Genomic DNA, 18,545 nt, shown 5'->3' with positions numbered 1-18,545 from the left:
GGGTATTTTGTTAGGAAAGAGAGGGAAGGGGTGAAGAAGACTACAATCAATGGACGATATCAAAACAGAAAATCGGACTATGTATATATTAATAAGATAGAGTGAAATTACTTACTGTATATCAGTCGAGTATGTGGCTCCATGTCTCTCCCTGAAGCAAAACCTAAAATGGCGCTAGTGGTTAACCAAACAACAATTTGTGAAAGACCAAACTTGGCTTGATAAGAGGTAATCTAAAATGCACTGTCTGAAACGAAAGATCAACCTTGTATTTAAAATTCTTATGTTTTTCCTTTAATTGTTACATACACTATACATAGATACTTCTAAATGAGTTACATCTTAAATGTGATGTGTAATAACGCATGCTTTTTCCGGAACAGTCTCAGTTTGAAGGTTCATGTCAAGATTTTAAATTGTGACAATCCATTAACTTTCGTGTCAAGATTTTCAATTGCGATAATATTTTAACTTTTCATTTTGTGCCTGAATATCATTCAAGTACTACAAAATATTATTTTTTGTATTACATATTTTTACATTAACAGTTGCATTGTAATATAAGTACATACTACACTAGCCTCTTGCTAGACTGCATCACTTCACAGGATACAATTTATAATTAATCTCTGGATCTAAAAAGCTTGTTAACTTCCTAATAATCACTATTAATACGTCCAGCAGGCATGATATAAATGTGATTATCGTCCTAGTTACATACTTTCAACTGATGGAAAAAAAACCTCAATGTGACGCGGCTTGGAGGATTTATGTTCCACCAGTGTTCTAGCTTGCAGTAGCAGAAATGAAGTAACCGTCCCTTCATGTTGATATAGATGAAACGAAATATGCAGAGAAAAGATGTCACTCACTTAATATATTAAGAATAAAGTTCATTTCTTACAGTCTATTATCACAAATATACATAAAATACAAATTTATTTATAGAGTTAGAAAGTCCTGCTTACAAACTTAGACTGAAATTTGAAACTATATTATCTTAACAAAATAGTTGTTAGTATTTAACATAATCCATAATCAACTATTGAGGAAATAAACTTAAGAAAAGCAAAAGCAAGGCTGCAGCTCAGAGAAACAGGATATTTCTGTTTAAATGAGCGAATGTTATCAATTTTAAACAAAGGCTCTCGCTGATGTTGACTTGCAATTTAGATACAAAAATAAACGGGAATCCCCGACGTTAAAGACGGTTTGCAGGGAGAAGTTAATTTCTCAGAAGGCTTGAATACGAGAAACTGGTCATTGTTACTCCTTTTTCAATGCACTGTTCCAAAATTATCCCCTTTGCATCCTAGAAGAAAATGAGCGTGATCTCTCCTACTAGTGGTAGAGTGCGGATTTTTTGTGGTTTCTGCGAAGAGCTATACCACCATTACTTGCTTGCTTTCTTTCTTTCTGGTTGATGATACTGACCCGAGATACTTTGATGAAATGCACAACATTATGCAAAATGTCTTGACCTGAACTAAAGCTAATATTTTTTGATTGTGGCGATTCTTTCAAATTAATGCGCATGTTTTCCTTTACAAGCTGTTCCACTAGCGCAATGTTTTCATTGGCCACTACAAGATGAGCCTGTCCCCAACGAGCAGCATTCTCCAAAAATATTATGCCACTTTTAAACTTCCTACACCACTCATATACTAGCTGCAGGGCCAAACACGAATTATCATGCTTTGCTGCTATCCTGAGATGAATTTTAATTAGTTTCACATCTTCACTGTTCAGCAATCGGATCTCCTAACCTGTGCATGTAGACAATGGGGCAGTTAGCTTGGCAATGACTTTGCCGCGTTCGTCTTTCTTCCAGCAACCCCCTGCTTCCAGTCATTAAGTACAATTCAAGGCATATTACCGAAACGTATCGAAGCAATCGTCCAGCTTTACGACATTTAATTGCATTTTTAAGGTTTCCATTTGCTCCTCTCCCATGTATATATATATATATATATATATATATATATGGTTAAAGCATAACTGTCCTTTAAGCCCGTGGCCACTATTCAGACTTCTCAAAACTTAGCAATTTATTAAATTTTTCTTCACCAATGTAGAACATGTATTATGTAGTGGAATAGTAATGTTGAGATCACACCATTTCTTAAGAAAACACATTTTCAATTATGACGTAATATGGGCAGGGAATAATTTGCGCTTTAACGTAGCCGGCAATTGCACATAGAAACAGTCAATCCTGTAATCTACTAGATAAGAAATTTAAATGCTGACACCAATTGCTGTGTTTGCAGGTAACAATTCTCCACTAACGCTTTGGAGATCTTTTCTTAGAAAATATACAGTATAGTTGTAAATGAAAATGAAATGAAATCTTTGAGTTTTACGTCCCACGATTATGCCGGTTAGGCTAAAGGAGACGGTGATGATGAGTAATGAATGAAATGGTGGAATGAAGAAAGTGGGAGAAACGGGAGAACCCCGAGGAAACCCACGCACACGGTGTTTGTCCACCACAAAATTCACTTGGCGTGGATTGGAATCGAACCAGGGACCCCAAGCCCCAGAGGTGAGTATAGTTGGAGTAGATAGATGCAGTATAATCTAATCTATATTAATACCTGGTGTATAACAAGATTTTAAACTCAATTTGAACTAGGAGACAAGCGATACATTTACTACGAGATAAATTCGAAGTATTTTCGAACTTGGCGATTATTTTCAATATAGTGCATATAATTATACATATTGGCAGTTCAATCAAGTTTGAATTTTCCTTTACCCGATCCAAGGGCGCCGATTTCTCTGTAAATTTGGGGGGGGAGCATTCAGATGCAGAAGGTATATATATGAGGATTTTAAGACAAATTGCATTTAAATTATGCCAAGTATTGAATATTCATAAGTACAATAGGGGGCCCACATGAGCTTTGGGGAGCCCGGGACCCCAGCCCCCAGGATCAGTGCCCTTGACCCGAACAAATAATGCTACCAATAAATACCTGTTCACATGTAACCATCTCCTTAACCCATTTACAAGAACCCTGCGATTGGGTTGTTGTCACTTAGTTGACGAACTTGCCTTAGAACGTACACACAATCTTTTATATCTTCAGTATGCATAGCACACTAATAGCACTTACATATTCTTACATCCCTATTAGCAAATACCGCCACTCACTTTTGGTCCTCCATCTGCAACGACGGCAGGATCGATATAATGTATAAGCACAAACCTATCAGTCTCAATATTTGTGCTGCTGTCGGTGGTGCGGCTTGATATCGAATTCGCACCTTAACTGGATAGATTTAAATTAGAGTTTTCTTACTATTAGATGATACTCTGACAGTGCAGTTTTCCGAATCGTTGCTAAAGATTCGCTCGCCATGTTCGCTTTGCATTCTTCAATTGTTATTCGTATGTTTTCGCGCATATTATATACTAGCTGAACATACCCACTCTTCGCATATGGGCTGTATTTGGAAGTCAACGCCTGCAAGAGCATCATCATGCATTTCAGAACCGCGAAAACTATGGATTTGACACTAATGTCGGTCATTTTGGGCTATTTTTACATATCTTGGTATCCTTCCCCTAATCTCCGACCCGCATACAATGGTAGCTGACTTTGAAAGTCAACGATAATGAAACTGTCACTATTGATCTCAGCGACCTCGAGAACTATTAATTCGACACTAATATCGGTCATTTTCAACTAGTTTTACATGTCCCGGTTAACGCCACCCCGGGAAGACACCCTTGGTTCGAATTTTGACAAAAACTCCTCCCTTGGTCTGGGGCTTGGACCAAGGTATCCGTGACCAAAGATTGGTAACTCTCGGTCAACTTGTTTGGTCAGCAGGCCGGTCCCAGTAAACGCCTTTCCTGAGATCCTCCTGGTTCGAAATTTTAAATAAAAGAACGCATCGTCTTGATCTTGAGCCTGGACCAAAGTACCCGTGACCAAATTTTGGTAACTCTCAGTCCACTTGTATGGTTCTCAGGCATCACACAGACAGACAGACTGACAAACAAATACAAAAACAAACTCTTTATTTTATTTATATTAGATAGATTATACTATTCATGGCATTATAGTTTGTGTAAGTTCTTTTCGTACCGTGTAGCTTTACACATACCGTGTGCTACACGGTATAGCTTTACACATACCTTGTGCTACATTGAATTTCAACTCAACGGGTAGGTTTCATTATAGTTAAGGTACTAGGGAAGAAAATGTTCAAACTGATTTTCGTAAAGCGATAGGAACATAATCTACAACCATATGAGGATTTTAAATCCGAAAAGTAGCTTGGAATATTTTTACTTAGACGAAATTTTCAATTGTTATATTTACAAATATAAGCGTTGAGTAATATTACAGGTATAGCATGGGAAGAGCAGTGTTGATAAATGCAGAGTGTTACTGATCATGGGATTAGTGGTTAAAATCCACTCCTGGGAATCTTTTATTATTTACTTTTATTACTTATTTAGTTTCATAGAAATATTTATTTATTGAATATTGCATTAAACTTGATAATACATATTATTAATAATATTATTAATAATAACTAGCTGAACCTGCCCTCTCTACACTGCGCATCAATCGCATATGAGCATAAATCTCTTTCTCATTCCTCACAACATATGTACATGTCACTTTACAGACACAAGTGAAAGACGTCCTGATAAAAATAATCGGCAAGGGGTATCATAAAGGGGAGATTTTTTCGATTATTTTTTTTCAATATCTCGCACCGTTTGCAAGATTTGAGCCTACTTCCGGTTTCAGATTCTAATTTATGTATGACCAGTGTTTTCTTTATTCTTGTATGCAGTATGCAATAAGCAAATACATTACATATACAATTAATTATAATGTCAGTTATATATGGTGTTCATTGGGCAACACACCCAATAAAATATTTATCGTAGACTCGAGAAATGGTTATCCTTCATTTTTCGTTATTACTTGGCCATGAAACAAACGCCTGACACATACAACCTCAATATACAACAGTGTGGTGTTGGAATGTATAACGCATAGGATATGATGATATAGTTTTTTTTAATTTCAACGCTTCCAGTGTACCCTAAAAATTGTAATAAGGAAATAATGGCCATGTTTTTTAAATATTCAATTAGAACTGGATAATCTACGTAAAATTTCCAATCGATCAGTGAAAACGTCATCTTTCTAGAGCCTGTAGTTTCCGAGATCTCATTGTCGAAAGGATTGACCAGAAACATAGAAATGTTCTCAACATATAGTTTAAAAGAACTCGGAAGATGGAAGCACAATTCATATGCATTGATTTTAGAGAAGGCTTATTAAAATACAAAGGCTTTGAACAATAATTTTATATCATAATCTTTATGAAAAAGATATAGTTAACTAATTTAGAATAATTAAAGTACAAATACTTAAAAGGTTTGTCTCTGTTAAACGTGAAATCACACATAACCATAATGAAAGATTTGAAAGCTTAAGTTATAAATTGTCGCTCAGGAGTTTTAATTGCTGTTGTGGCAATTAATAGATAGATTATGCAAAATAAGAAGCATAGTAAGGAAGTCTGGATAATGAAAATGAGAAATAAATTCTTAATTAAAAAAGAAGAATACCAAACAAACTAAATATGTTACAATATCAAAGCTGATACATACAGATAGAGAAACATCGACCTAAGCGACTTCCAGACTAAAATCATTAGTGTACAGTAATTAATTTTTTAGAGCAGGTAGGCTACTATTCATCATAAGGGGACTGAAAATAAACATTAAAGAGAGAAAATGAAAGCTAAAAAGCACACTATGATAGGAGTTAATTTGATATTATTTCTCTTCTGTTTGTTTGAGATTTAGTGTTCTATAACATACAAGGCAGTGTTCACATTAATATAAGAAATCATATCATTACTATAATATCATTACTTATACATGGTATTTAATTGATTTGTATAACAAAGAATCGATCAATCGACATCATTTGGTATCATCGTAACAGAAGAAAATTTAGATACAGATCTCCTCGAGGTTATTCTGACTGTGCAGTTTTTTCTTTCTTTGCTAGCCGCGGTCGACTAGCTCCCGCCCAAAGGGTACCGCCCATTATATCAGGGAAGTGGAGTAATGGAATCGTGAGGATTTGGAAAGTGTGGATGGGTATTATTATTTTTAGTAAACTTTATTCAACATCAATTTATACACAATCATAAATACAGTGGAGAGACATTAATTCATTAGATTAATTAAGCATATATTGTAGAAATGGACGGACATTACGGCCTTTAACTATAATCATAAATTAAGGTGGATGGGATGAATGGAAATGAGGTGCACCAGATGTCACAACATCAGGTATAGTTAGCAAAACAGATGCGTGTTATCTTCTGATCCGGGGACAACTCCGGATCTGATGGAGACAGGGGAAGCCCAATTAGACAATAGGACTACCGTGCATAAGATGTAATGATGCAAGGTGATGCCGTGGCGGTGATGTAGTCTGTGATGAACAGATGGTCTGGACTGTCAGGTGGTAGGGAGAAGTGTTAGAGGGTATAGAGGAATGAAAGCGGGGTATGGCGGAGAAGGATATTGGAAGGATGTAAAGCAAAATGATGCATTCTGACTAGAAACATGGGGTGATGAGTTTGAAACCGAGAAGAAATGTAGCGGAGTCGCAAGGTTTCGAGATGGTAAAGAATGTGAGGAAACGGAGTGCGGGCAGAGAGTTCGTTGGTTGGGCTTGGAAGGCGGATTCGGAAAGCTAGGCGGAGGGCATGCCGTTCAAGAATTTGTAGTCTAGTATAAAACGAGGGAGCAGCGGCAATCCAGGCGGTAAAACCGAAGGTAAGAACGGGACGAAGGAAAACTTTGTAAGTGGTTAAAAGTGTTCGGGTGTTTAGCCCACAAGTTGTACCAGTGATGCGGCGTAAAAGATTGAGACGATTGTAGGCTTTGGCACATATGGATTTCAGATGGGCTGTCCATTTAAGATGTCTGTGGAAGATTATCCCCAAATATGTAACAGTGTTTTGTGGCTGGAGAGGAACGTGGTCGACATGGACAGAGAAGTTGGCCGGATTGCGATAGACGCGTGAGCGCTTGTTCGGAGGAAGAAATATGATTGTTTGTGTTTTGGCAGCGTTTAATTTTAGTCTCCAGCATCTGCACCAAGAGGGAAATGTGTCAATAGCAATCTGCAGTGTTCGATTGATCTCTTGGACAGTGTTTGCGGTTGCGAGAAAGGCTGTGTCAATGGCAAATTGATATAAAATGATATTGCCAGGTAATGGAGGAAAATCGGCTACATATAAGAGATATAATAACGGAGATAATGATGAACCTTGAGGAAGGCCAGAATGCAGGAAAATAGGGTGTGCGAGGTGGTTGTTGATAGATATATAACTAAGGCAGCAAGAGAGAAAGTGGAAGATGAAACGGATGTAACACAGAGGAAGACGGAAAGAGAGGGTTTTATATATAAGACCAAGATGCCACACCTTATCAAAAGTTTTTTTTCAGATCGAATAAGACAAGAAGGAAGGTTGGATATATTGAACTGCAGTGTAATATGAGTTGTAGGGCGCATAAGCTAATCATTAATACTATAGGAAGCGCGAAAGCCTGCTTGCGAAAGAAGAAATAAATTATGAGCGGATAGATCACGGTGCAGACGCGTAACAAGAATGCGTTCTAGAATTTTGCTGAACACTAGCGTGAGCTGAATACGAAGAGACAGCATGTGTAGGTTTATTTGGTTTGGGAAACATGAGAGTGATCGAGGATTTCCAAGAAGTCAGAATGAAGCCTGTGCGTAAAATAAATGTTGAGTTGAGTTGAGTTGAATTTTAGTTTAGCGTCCCTTTCAGCAGCGAGGCTGTGAGACGTGGACCTACTGATTAATGTGGAATCCGAACCACATGAGCCCCCGCCGGGAATCGAACCCGGGTCTCCCGCGCCAAAGGCGCGTATGCTAACCGCTTAGCCAGGGAGGAGCTCGTAAAATAAATGTATAGATAGCAGCAAGTAAATGAAGAAGAATATATGGAGTCTCTTTCACATATCGGTAAGAAATACGATCAGCGCCTGGAACCGACTGACGTTTTCTGGCCACTGTGTTGTGGATATTTTCAACCGTAATAGGAGCAGTAAGATGACTATTTGCAGGGAGATGGTGGTTGGAATTGGGTTGAAAATCTGGTGTTGAAAGATTGAGATTATCGGCTGGATGGGATCAGGTGAAAGAGGAGTGAAAATTCCTTGAAGGTAATCGGCAAAGGCGTTTGCTTTCGCAGTATCGTCAGCAAGGAGTTGGTCTCCGTCTAAGAGTGGGTAAGGTGTGCGAGATGAGTGGCCAGTGAGTTGGTGAAAACGCTTCCAGTATTTTGTGGGATGAGGGCTGGTGGAAAGATCATTGCAGGTAGTGATCCATCGACGGCGTTTATAAGCAACTATGTAGTTATGTACAGTGCGTTGATACTGTCGGTGGAGACTGAGAGACTCAAGATTACCTATGTAATTTTAGTCTCTGTAATGTGCCCGGGAACGTCTCATAAGCTAAGATAATGAGGAGGAAGAGCTGGTTTCTAAATATGAACGGTGCGAACTGGAATGTTTTGGGCAGAGGCAGTGTTGATGGCAGCAGTAATAGCATCGAGCGCAACATAAAGATCGTCTTCTGTAGTGGGTGCCTGGACAGTTTCTAGCTGATGTTCGAATATAATGCGGTAAACATTCCAATTGGCTTTATCAAACATTGGATAAGAGCGAGGAGGTTCAGAAGTAGTACTAGAAGCAGGACGTGGTGTTGTGATGGTAAGAAGTATCGGTTCATGATCACTGCCAAGAGGATCTAGTACATCAAGTCTACAACGGGTTTGGAGATTAATAGAAGTAATAACAACTTCTGGCGTCGTGTTACTACTAGGTCGAGTAGGTTCAGGTAACGGTTGAAAGTGTTCTAAAGTACGTGTTAGAAGGTAATTGTGAAAATCTTACTGTTGACGAGGGGTGTGACTGTGAAAATTGAGGTCAGCTAGAATGATGTAAGTGCGATAATTGTCTGAGATATATTCTATAAACTGATACGGAAGAGGATGTCCAGGACGAATATAGATTGTCGCAACCGTGATGTTAAGTTGTTTAAAATATAAGGTAGTAACTAGATGTTCAGGTAATGGCTGAAGGGGAAGAGTAGTGCGGCGGAAAGGAAGAGATGGCGAAAATCCGATAGCTACTCCGCCACAAGCCCATCTTGCTGGAGTCTGGTTATCGTGTCGCAGCATGGTATAATTTGATAGGTGTACTTGCTTGCGGGCCGTAAGATGAGTTTCGTTTAAGAGGAAACATGAAATATGTTTTTCAAAGAGGAGTTGTATAAATAAGATCTTATGTTGCGGTAAAGAACTAATGTTCATAAAAAGAAAATTAATATCCATAATTAGTAAAAGCAGTATGATGTGTGAGAGAGTTTTAAACATCATTTTGCAATAGATCAGAATGAAGGTAAACAGTTTGGCCAGAATAAGTTGCTGTGAAATTGATGTTGAGGATGCTTTGGCAGCTTGTTGAACTTGACAGAGGATATGGTTGCGCAATAAAGGATGAATATTTTGAAGTGTAACAGTTATAAACTATAATAACTGTGTAATTGTGATTGGCTGACAGACATCGTAGGGAGGAGAAGCTGTTTGAATAACATGTGGTTTCAGTGGTACGGTTAATTTAGTCTTGAATAGATCTGCAGTAGGTTTTGCCTTGCATTTGTAGCTGTAAGTGGCATGAGCAGTTTCGTTACAAGTGGAACATTTAGGAGTTTCTTTGAGATTAGTACAATTGCGGGTGCTATGAGGGCCAGTGCAGAAACCGCATTTAAGTTGATTAGGACATGAAGCGGTCGGATGGCCATTATATACCTGGCACTTTTCACAGCGCACAGGAAGAGGTGCAGGAGATCGAGATGGCTCGACACGGTGACGTTTGCGATAGATGAAGATCCCATTTGAAAGAAGAGAATCGATGGTGTCGTGTGAGTTGCTTAGTGCACGAACCATGTACGTGTTTCCCTGAGCGTTTTAATACGAAAATATTTGATGATAGAATGACCATCAAGTTGGAGTTCCTGAGTGATTTCTTCGTCTGTGAAGGAGGGGTCAACACTACAAGAACGTATATGAAAGAGTCATATATCACTAACAATAATTTCACATTTATATATTTTTAACTTTATGATCAATTCTGCTTCAACGAAATCAAAAATGAGTTTAGAAAAACGAACAAAATTAAAAGTCTCGAAAAATATCTTCCATACTTCACTTCTACTCACGCTACTACAGATAATCTGTTTGCTATTGGTAATGTGTTATTTGTGCCTCTAAACGAAAGCTCTGTAAACTAGAGGACATTAAAAGCTGGCGTTGGTCCCCTTTAGAAGGTAAGAGACAACAGTAATCAAACGGAAATATAGAGATAAATGTTATGTACTTTCCCAGTTCGTCAACACCTGCGCTGATTCAAATAAGCAAAAGGAAAATAAACATATATATGAACTGATTCGAGCTAATAGTACTTATTTTAGGACAAGTTGTTCACAGCACAAAACTCGCTAGATTTGTAACTAAGTCACCAAACCGTCATTCCAAAATCAGCAAAAAAGTCGCTAATCGGAAAAATTATTTTTTGTCGGTATCCTGGAAAAGAATCCACTAGATTTAGCGAGTTTTCCTCCAAATTGGCAACACTGATTAAAGAGAAGGAAGGAAAATACCTTGAACCTGAACCTGAACAGTTTTCTGTGCATTTTACAATCTATGGATCCGCATAATAGACATGTACTATAATGACATATTTTTGCAATTTCGTTGTGAACTCCATCTTATTATATTGTTAGTTTAAACATCTTCTTCGTGGGAAACCCAAGCTAGATTCTCGGCGGGAGCTCATGTTATCCAGAATCCATGTTACACTGTAAGCTCTCGTCTCATATACACTTGATGCTAAAAGAAATTCTAAAATTAAATCAATCGACCAATGCATCTATAAATTATTTGGCATATAGTATAACGGTGGTGTTGATCTACATCTTTGCAACTTCCCTAGTACTACATAGAAATTTGCTATAAATGTGAAATTCCTATTATGTAAGGTGAGATATAACTACACATTCGCATGTAGTTCTTTAACACCTTATTTATCTTTAAGAAACACCTTTTATTTATGAATATTTAAGAAACTTCACAATGACATGATCAATGAGTGGAAGAAGAAATAAGATATAAAGAAACTCGAACCAAGTAACAATATCAGCTTTAACATGCCCAAAGCAGAAATGGTGGTTACCAGTGACGTATTTACGATTTTGTTTCGTGGGGCCTTGCTAACTTTATTCATCGAAATGAGAAAATTCTGAAAGATATTTCCTTTACTTTAAAATAGTATTGGATCGATTGGATGTAGTACGCAAGGTAACTCTGATCATATTAAGGATGGAGTTGATTCCAATTGTTACAATTTTAAATTTCAAATTTAACGATCAAATATTATTGTAATTTACGGTTTCATTCAACTGTATATATTCAACTTCATATATATATATATATACTCTTGTTATACATATATGAAATAGAAATTAGTTATGACAATGTTGTAGTATCTTGATAGTTTTAGAAAACGGAACAACTTAAACAATAAGGATCAACTGTTGCCTTCGGCAAAATAGATGTGACTTGGTGTGTGATAGCAAGTATTTCAACAATTTTAAATACTTTTGACGAAAATTTTATTTTCAGCTTTGAAAGTGAACTCTGAAAAATTCCGAATTTTTAAACAATGGCACAGTTTGGTTGTCAACTCGAACAGAATGTAGGTCATTCGAATTGTATCAAAACTTACACCGAGAGGCTTTTAAAAATCAATTTTAACTCGAGATTGTTTTACAGTCTAGACTGTTTGTTAATCTCGAACAAAATGGACATCATTCCACTCGAATTTACATTAAAACAACTCTCCGTTAGGACAACCCTTTTGAAGAAATCTTGAGTGTAGAGATGCAAGGGATCGAAAAAACCGGCTTTTTTTGGGGGGGGGGGAATTTCTCGTTATTTTCTGCTTCGCTTTTTTGCTTGGGAAATTTTGGTCTTTTTTTCAAAATTGTGCTTTAAATTGATAAAGCAGACTTTGTTTCGCTTCTTTACAGCACAAAAACTCATTTAATTAGTGGTTGATGTAGGTAATAATTAGAGCAACTCACATTATGCTTTATTTTTTGTGTAGTTATGCTTTATTTTTTCCAAATTATGCTTTATTATAATTTATTGTTAATTTCATTCATTGTCTTATATTAATCGTGTATAATGTAAAATATTTACTATACATTAAAATATCTTGATCTATTTATTAATATTTTATGCAACCAGTTTATTTCATATTTAATGAAATTTATAACGTGCCTGAAGTTGGCCCCCCACCTCTCCCAAATTACGCCAAACATTGCATATCGTTAGTGCATCGTTAGTGCACGTTAGTGCATTCAGAACTAACGTTAGTGCTATCAGCGTTTACGAAATATTGAAGATTTTTGGTGGGGGGGCCAACTTCATATGAAGTTAGCCCCCCACCCATCCTTATACAGACATATTTTCACAAAACTTTGCGCATCGTTAGTGCATCGTTAGTGCACTTAAACACACATAGCACTACCGTTAGTGCTATCATATTTTAGGATTTATTCAAGATTTTTGGTGGGGGGGCCAACTTCAGAAATATCAAATTCTATACAAATAGAGGTAGAAACACGAGGTTAGCGGCAATCGTTAGTGCATCGTTAGTGCACTTAAACATACTAAGCACTAACGTTAGTGCTACCATATTTTGGGATTTATTCAAGATTTTTGGTAGGGGGGCCAACTTCAGAAATACCAAATTCTATTCAAATAGAGGTACAAACGTAGAGCTAACGGCAATCGTTAGTGCATCGTTAGTGCACCTAAACGCACTAAGCACTAACGTTAGTGCTACCATATTTTGGGATTTATTCAAGATTTATGGTGGGGGGGCCAACTTCAGAAATACCAAATTCTATTCAAATAGAGGTAGAAACGTAGAGCTAACGGCAATCGTTAGTGCATCGTTAGTGCACCTAACCGCACTAAGCACTAACGTTAGTGCTAAAATATTTTGGGATTTATTCAAGATTTTTGGTGGGGGGGCCAACTTCAGAAATGTCAAATTCTATACAAATAGAGGTAGAAACACGAGGTTAGCGGCAATCGTTAGTGCATCGTTAGGGCACTTAAACACACTAAGCACTAACGTTAGTGACCATATTTTGGGATTTATTCAAGATTTTTGGTGGGGGGGCCAACTTCAGAAATGTCAAATTCTATACAAATAGAGGTAGAAACACGAGGTTAGCGTCAATCGTTAGTGCATCGTTAGTGCACTTAAACACACTAAGCACTAACGTTAGTGTTACCATATTTTGGGATTTATTCAAGATTTTTGGTAGGGGCGCCAACTTCAGAAATATCAAATTCTATTCAAATAGAGGTAGAAACATAGAGTTAACGGCAATCGTTAGTGCACTTAAACACACTAAGCACTATCGTTAGTGCTACCATATTTTGGAATTTATTCTAGATTTTCGGTGGGGGTGGGCAATTTCAGTAATATCAAATTCTATCTAATAGAGATAGGAGCATAGGGTTAACGGCAATCGTTAGTACATCGTTAGTGCACTTAAACGCACTAAGCATTAACGTTAGTGCTACCATATTTTGGTATTTATTCAAGATCTTTGGTGGGCGGCCAACTTCAGAAATATCAAGTTCCATACAAAGTGTCATTATTTTCAGGAAGCACTAACGAATGCACTAATTACTTTGTTAGTACTTGGGGCGCAAATTCACGCTGATCACCAAAGATATTTTACTTGTAGCACCTACACTAATTAAGCATTAACGTTAGAGGTTGGTGCACGAAGAAGCACTAATGATGACCTGAGGATTGTACTAGAAGTTATCATTAGTGCTTTTTAATTTGGAAGAAATTAGACACAGTGAAAAACTCTTCTTAAATTTCTTATGTGAGTTTCCTGAGATGTAATTGTCCATAACTACACTAATAGTGAAGCACTAACGAAACTGAAAGTATTTTTAGAACCACGAACTATGCACTAACGAACGCTTTAATTTTTCGTTGTTGGTTGAAGTGAGGCCGCCAAGTTCATGAAGGCTTCCAAAGGTTTTTTTTTTTTTTTTTACTTGTAGGACCTACATTAATGAGGAACTAACATTAATTGTTAGTGCACTATGAAGCACTAACGATTTCAGTAGAAGAGGTCATTAGTGCTTTTGATTTTGGCGGAAATTTGACGCAATGAAAACTACCCCATGAATTTCTTATGGGATTTTTGTGGCATATAATTGGCCATATCTACATCAAGAGTTAAGCATTAACGGAACTATGGGTGTTTTGCAGAAGCACTAACGATATATTAACGAATGGACATGTTTTTCATTAGTGTTTGAATTGGGAACCAAGTCCACAAAGGTTTTTTACTTGTAGCACCTACACTAATGAAGCACTAAACTTAGGTGTTGGTGCAATAGGAAGCACTAATGTTACAAGTAAAGAAAACTTTCGAAATTAGCGGGAACTTAGCCCCCACTACAAGAACTAACGAACACATTAGTTTATTCGTTAGTGCATTATTAGTATCTTTAGAAGATACGAGTAGTTTCGATAGTGTTTCACCATTAGTGTGGATACGGCCAATTATAAGTCACAAAACTCCCATAAGAAACACATGGGGAATTATTCATTGCATCAAATTCCCATCGCATTCAAAAGCACTAATTACCTCTGTTAGTGCAATTGTTAGTGCATCGTAAGTGCTTCTTAGAGCACAAACACCTAACGTTAGTGCTTCATTAGTGTAGGTGTTACAAGTAAAAAAATCTTTGGGGAAGTCAGCGTGAATTTCGCACCCACACTTTAAGCACTAACGGAAAAAATAGTGCCATTCGTTAGCGCTTCTATAAAGCACCAACAATTTCATTAGTGCCTCACTATTAGTGTAGTTATGGCCAATTACATATCACTAGACTCACAAGAAATTTATGGCAAATTTTTTTATTGAACCGAATTTCCGCCAAATTCAAAATCACTAATGATCTCTTCTAGAGCAATCGTTAGTGCATTGTTAGTGCTTCTTAGTGCATCTACACCTAAGGTTAGTGCTTCATTAGTATAGGTGCTACAACTAAAAAACATTTTGAGGCCAGAGTGAACTTACCGCACCCACTTCAAGCACTAAATAAAAACTTAGTGCCATTCGTTAGTGCATTATTAGGCTTCTAGAAAACACTAACAGTTTAATTAGTACTTCACTATTACTTTAGTTATGGCTAAATACACGTTACGAAACTCACATAATAAATTTATGGGAAATTTTACATTGCATCAAATTTCCGTCAAATTCAAGAGCACTAATGATCTCTTCTAGTGCAATCGTTAGTGCTTCTAGAAAATACTAACAGTTTCGTTAGTACTTCAATATTAGGGTAGTTATGGACAATTACATCTCACGAAACTCCCATAAGAAATTTATTGGTAATTTTTAATTACATCAAATTTCCGCCAAATTCAAAAGCAGTAATGATATCTTCTAGTGCAATTGTTAGTGGTTCTTAGTGCACCAATCACTAACGTTAGTACTTCAGTAGTGTAGGTGCTACAAGTACAATATCTTTGGAGGGCACGGGAACTTGCCCCAACTTCAAGCACTAACAAAAAATTAATGCCATTCGTTCGTGGATCGTTAGTGCTTCTAGAAAGCACTAAAGGTTTCTATGGACTTTGATATTTCTGAAGATGGCCCCCAACAAAAATCTTGAATAAATCCCAAAATATGGTAGCACTAACGTTACTGCTTAGTGCGTTTAAGTGCACTAACGATGCAATAACGACTGTCGTTAACTGCATGTTTTTACGTCAATTTGTATAGAATTTGATATTTCTGAAGTTGCCCACCTTACCGAAAATCTTGAATAAATCCCAAAATGTGGTAGCACTAACGTTAGTACTTAGTGCGTTTAAATGCACTAACAAAGCACAAACGATTGTTGTTAACCCCATGTTTCTACATCAATTTGTATGGAATTTGATATTTCTAACGTTAACATCTAACCAAAAATCTTGAATAAATCCCAAAATACGGTAGAACTGACATTACTGCTTACTGCGTTTAAGTGCACTAACAATGCACTAACAATTGCCGTTAACCCTATGTTCCTATCTCTATTTGTAAAGTATTTGATAATACTGAAGTTGGCCCCCCACCGAAAATCTTGAATAAATCCCAAAATATGGTAGCACTAACGTTACTGCTTAGTGTGTTTAAGTGCACTAACGATGTACTAACGATTGCCGCTAACCTCGTGTTTCTACCTCTATTTGTATAGAATTTGACATTTCTGAAGTTGGCCCCCCCACCAAAAATCTTGAATAAATCCCAAAATATGGTAGCACTAACGTTAGTGCTTAGTGTGTTTAAGTGCACTAACGATGCACTAACGATTGCCGCTAACCTCGTGTTTCTACCTCTATTTGTATAGAATTTGATATTTCTGAAGTTGGCCCCCCCACCATAAATCTTGAATAAATCCCAAAATATGGTAGCACTAACGTTAGTGCTTAGTGCGTTTAGGTGCACTAACGATGCACTAACGATTGCCGTTAGCTCTACGTTTCTACCTCTATTTGAATAGAATTTGGTATTTCTGAAGTTGGCCCCCTACCAAAAATCTTGAATAAATCCCAAAATATGGTAGCACTAACGTTAGTGCTTAGTATGTTTAAGTGCACTAACGATGCACTAACGATTGCCGCTAACCTCGTGTTTCTACCTCTATTTGTATAGAATTTGATATTTCTGAAGTTGGCCCCCCACCAAAAATCTTGAATAAATCCTAAAATATGATAGCACTAACGGTAGTGCTATGTGTGTTTAAGTGCACTAACGATGTACTAACGATGCGCAAAGTTTTGTGAAAATATGTCTGTATAAAGATGGGTGGGGGGGCTAACTTCATATGAAGTTGGCCCCCCCACCAAAAATCTTCAATATTTCGTAAACGCTGATAGCACTAACGTTAGTTCTGAGTGCACTAACGTGCACTAACGATGCACTAACGATGTGCAATGTTTGGCGTAATTTGGGAGAGGTGGGGGGGCCAACTTCAGGCACGTAAATTTATACTTAATGCATTGTAAAGAGATATTCTTTACTCGAGTCAGTTTTTGTTTCACTTGTGTGCGCCTTAGAGGCGCATATATACAGAAAGAGAATGTAAAAGATATAACCAAAAAATACAGAAAGTGTTCAAGTTTAAGAAGTACACATAACAATATAGAATGGAGTTCTTGTGTACTATTCGTTGTTGGCGGAAAGTTTTATTCATTCCCCCCTTTTTTCCTCCACATCAAAAGATTACATCGAAAAGTTTACAGAAATAACAATTAGCTTTCCATTGTTGCATTGTTACGCTCTCAATGATTTTGCTTTGTAAATATTGGTTTTAAAAATAATATAGTAGAGCTATGTTAAACTTGCAGTTAAACAGTATTTTCCAAGAATTGTGCTATACATTTTAAATTATGCTTTATGCTTTATTTTCTAAAATTATGCTTTATTATGTTTTTAAAATTAGTTTCTTATGTACCCTTAAATAACCACAACCATATTCAAGGTACCGACTATATATCTAAATTGCTATTATGCTCTTATGCTTTTGGATTGCTCTAGTAATAATATAAAACCTAAAATAAACAACGAATTTCGAAAAGATTTTTTTAAAATCTTAACAAATTTACATTATGAATTCCTAAGGATTAACCAATAGATGTAATAATTTTTTAACCTCTTATACAGAAAACTAAGTACTTTTATTTTTAAAAAATTATACACAAATAACTAGCAAAATTGTATGTAGTATTTTTACTTCAAAATATCACACACTCTCTTTTTGAAACAAAATAAAATTAAACATGAGAGAAATACATTTATATGATAATCTTACAGGCTGCATATCAGGAGCTTGGTTTCGGATGGTTCTCCACATTCTTGAAACTTTAAAGTTTTAACTTTCATATATATTGTATGTTTATTCGAACAAATTTTTCATCATTGATCACTTACGTAATAATCTGTTACCATCTATTAGGTGCTTCGGATCTGCAAAATCGGTAAAATTTCGAATTCTATAATGCACTAATTGTTCCTTAAGCTTGTTTAGAATCGGCAAGTACCGAATTTTCTGTTCATGGATCATATGCGTAATACGTAACCATCTTATCGTGTGGTTTCCTAGGCTTATAACCACCATCACAGTTTACCCAGTCCTGAAGGTTTCTGAATTTTCAAGAACAGGAATTCAACTTTTTTGTTTAAAAAAACTATGGAATACATTTAAGAAGAGTGGAAAGAATCAATCACTGCTTCAATTCACAAGAAAGGCGACAAAACTTAACATTATATTAACAAGATTGATTCCATACCCAG

The sequence above is a fragment of the Thermobia domestica genome, chromosome 18 (assembly GCF_964235325.1).
Source record: "Thermobia domestica chromosome 18, izTheDome1.hap1.1, whole genome shotgun sequence".
Taxonomy (NCBI): domain Eukaryota; kingdom Metazoa; phylum Arthropoda; class Insecta; order Zygentoma; family Lepismatidae; genus Thermobia; species Thermobia domestica.
Note: the sequence above shows the minus strand (reverse complement) of the source record.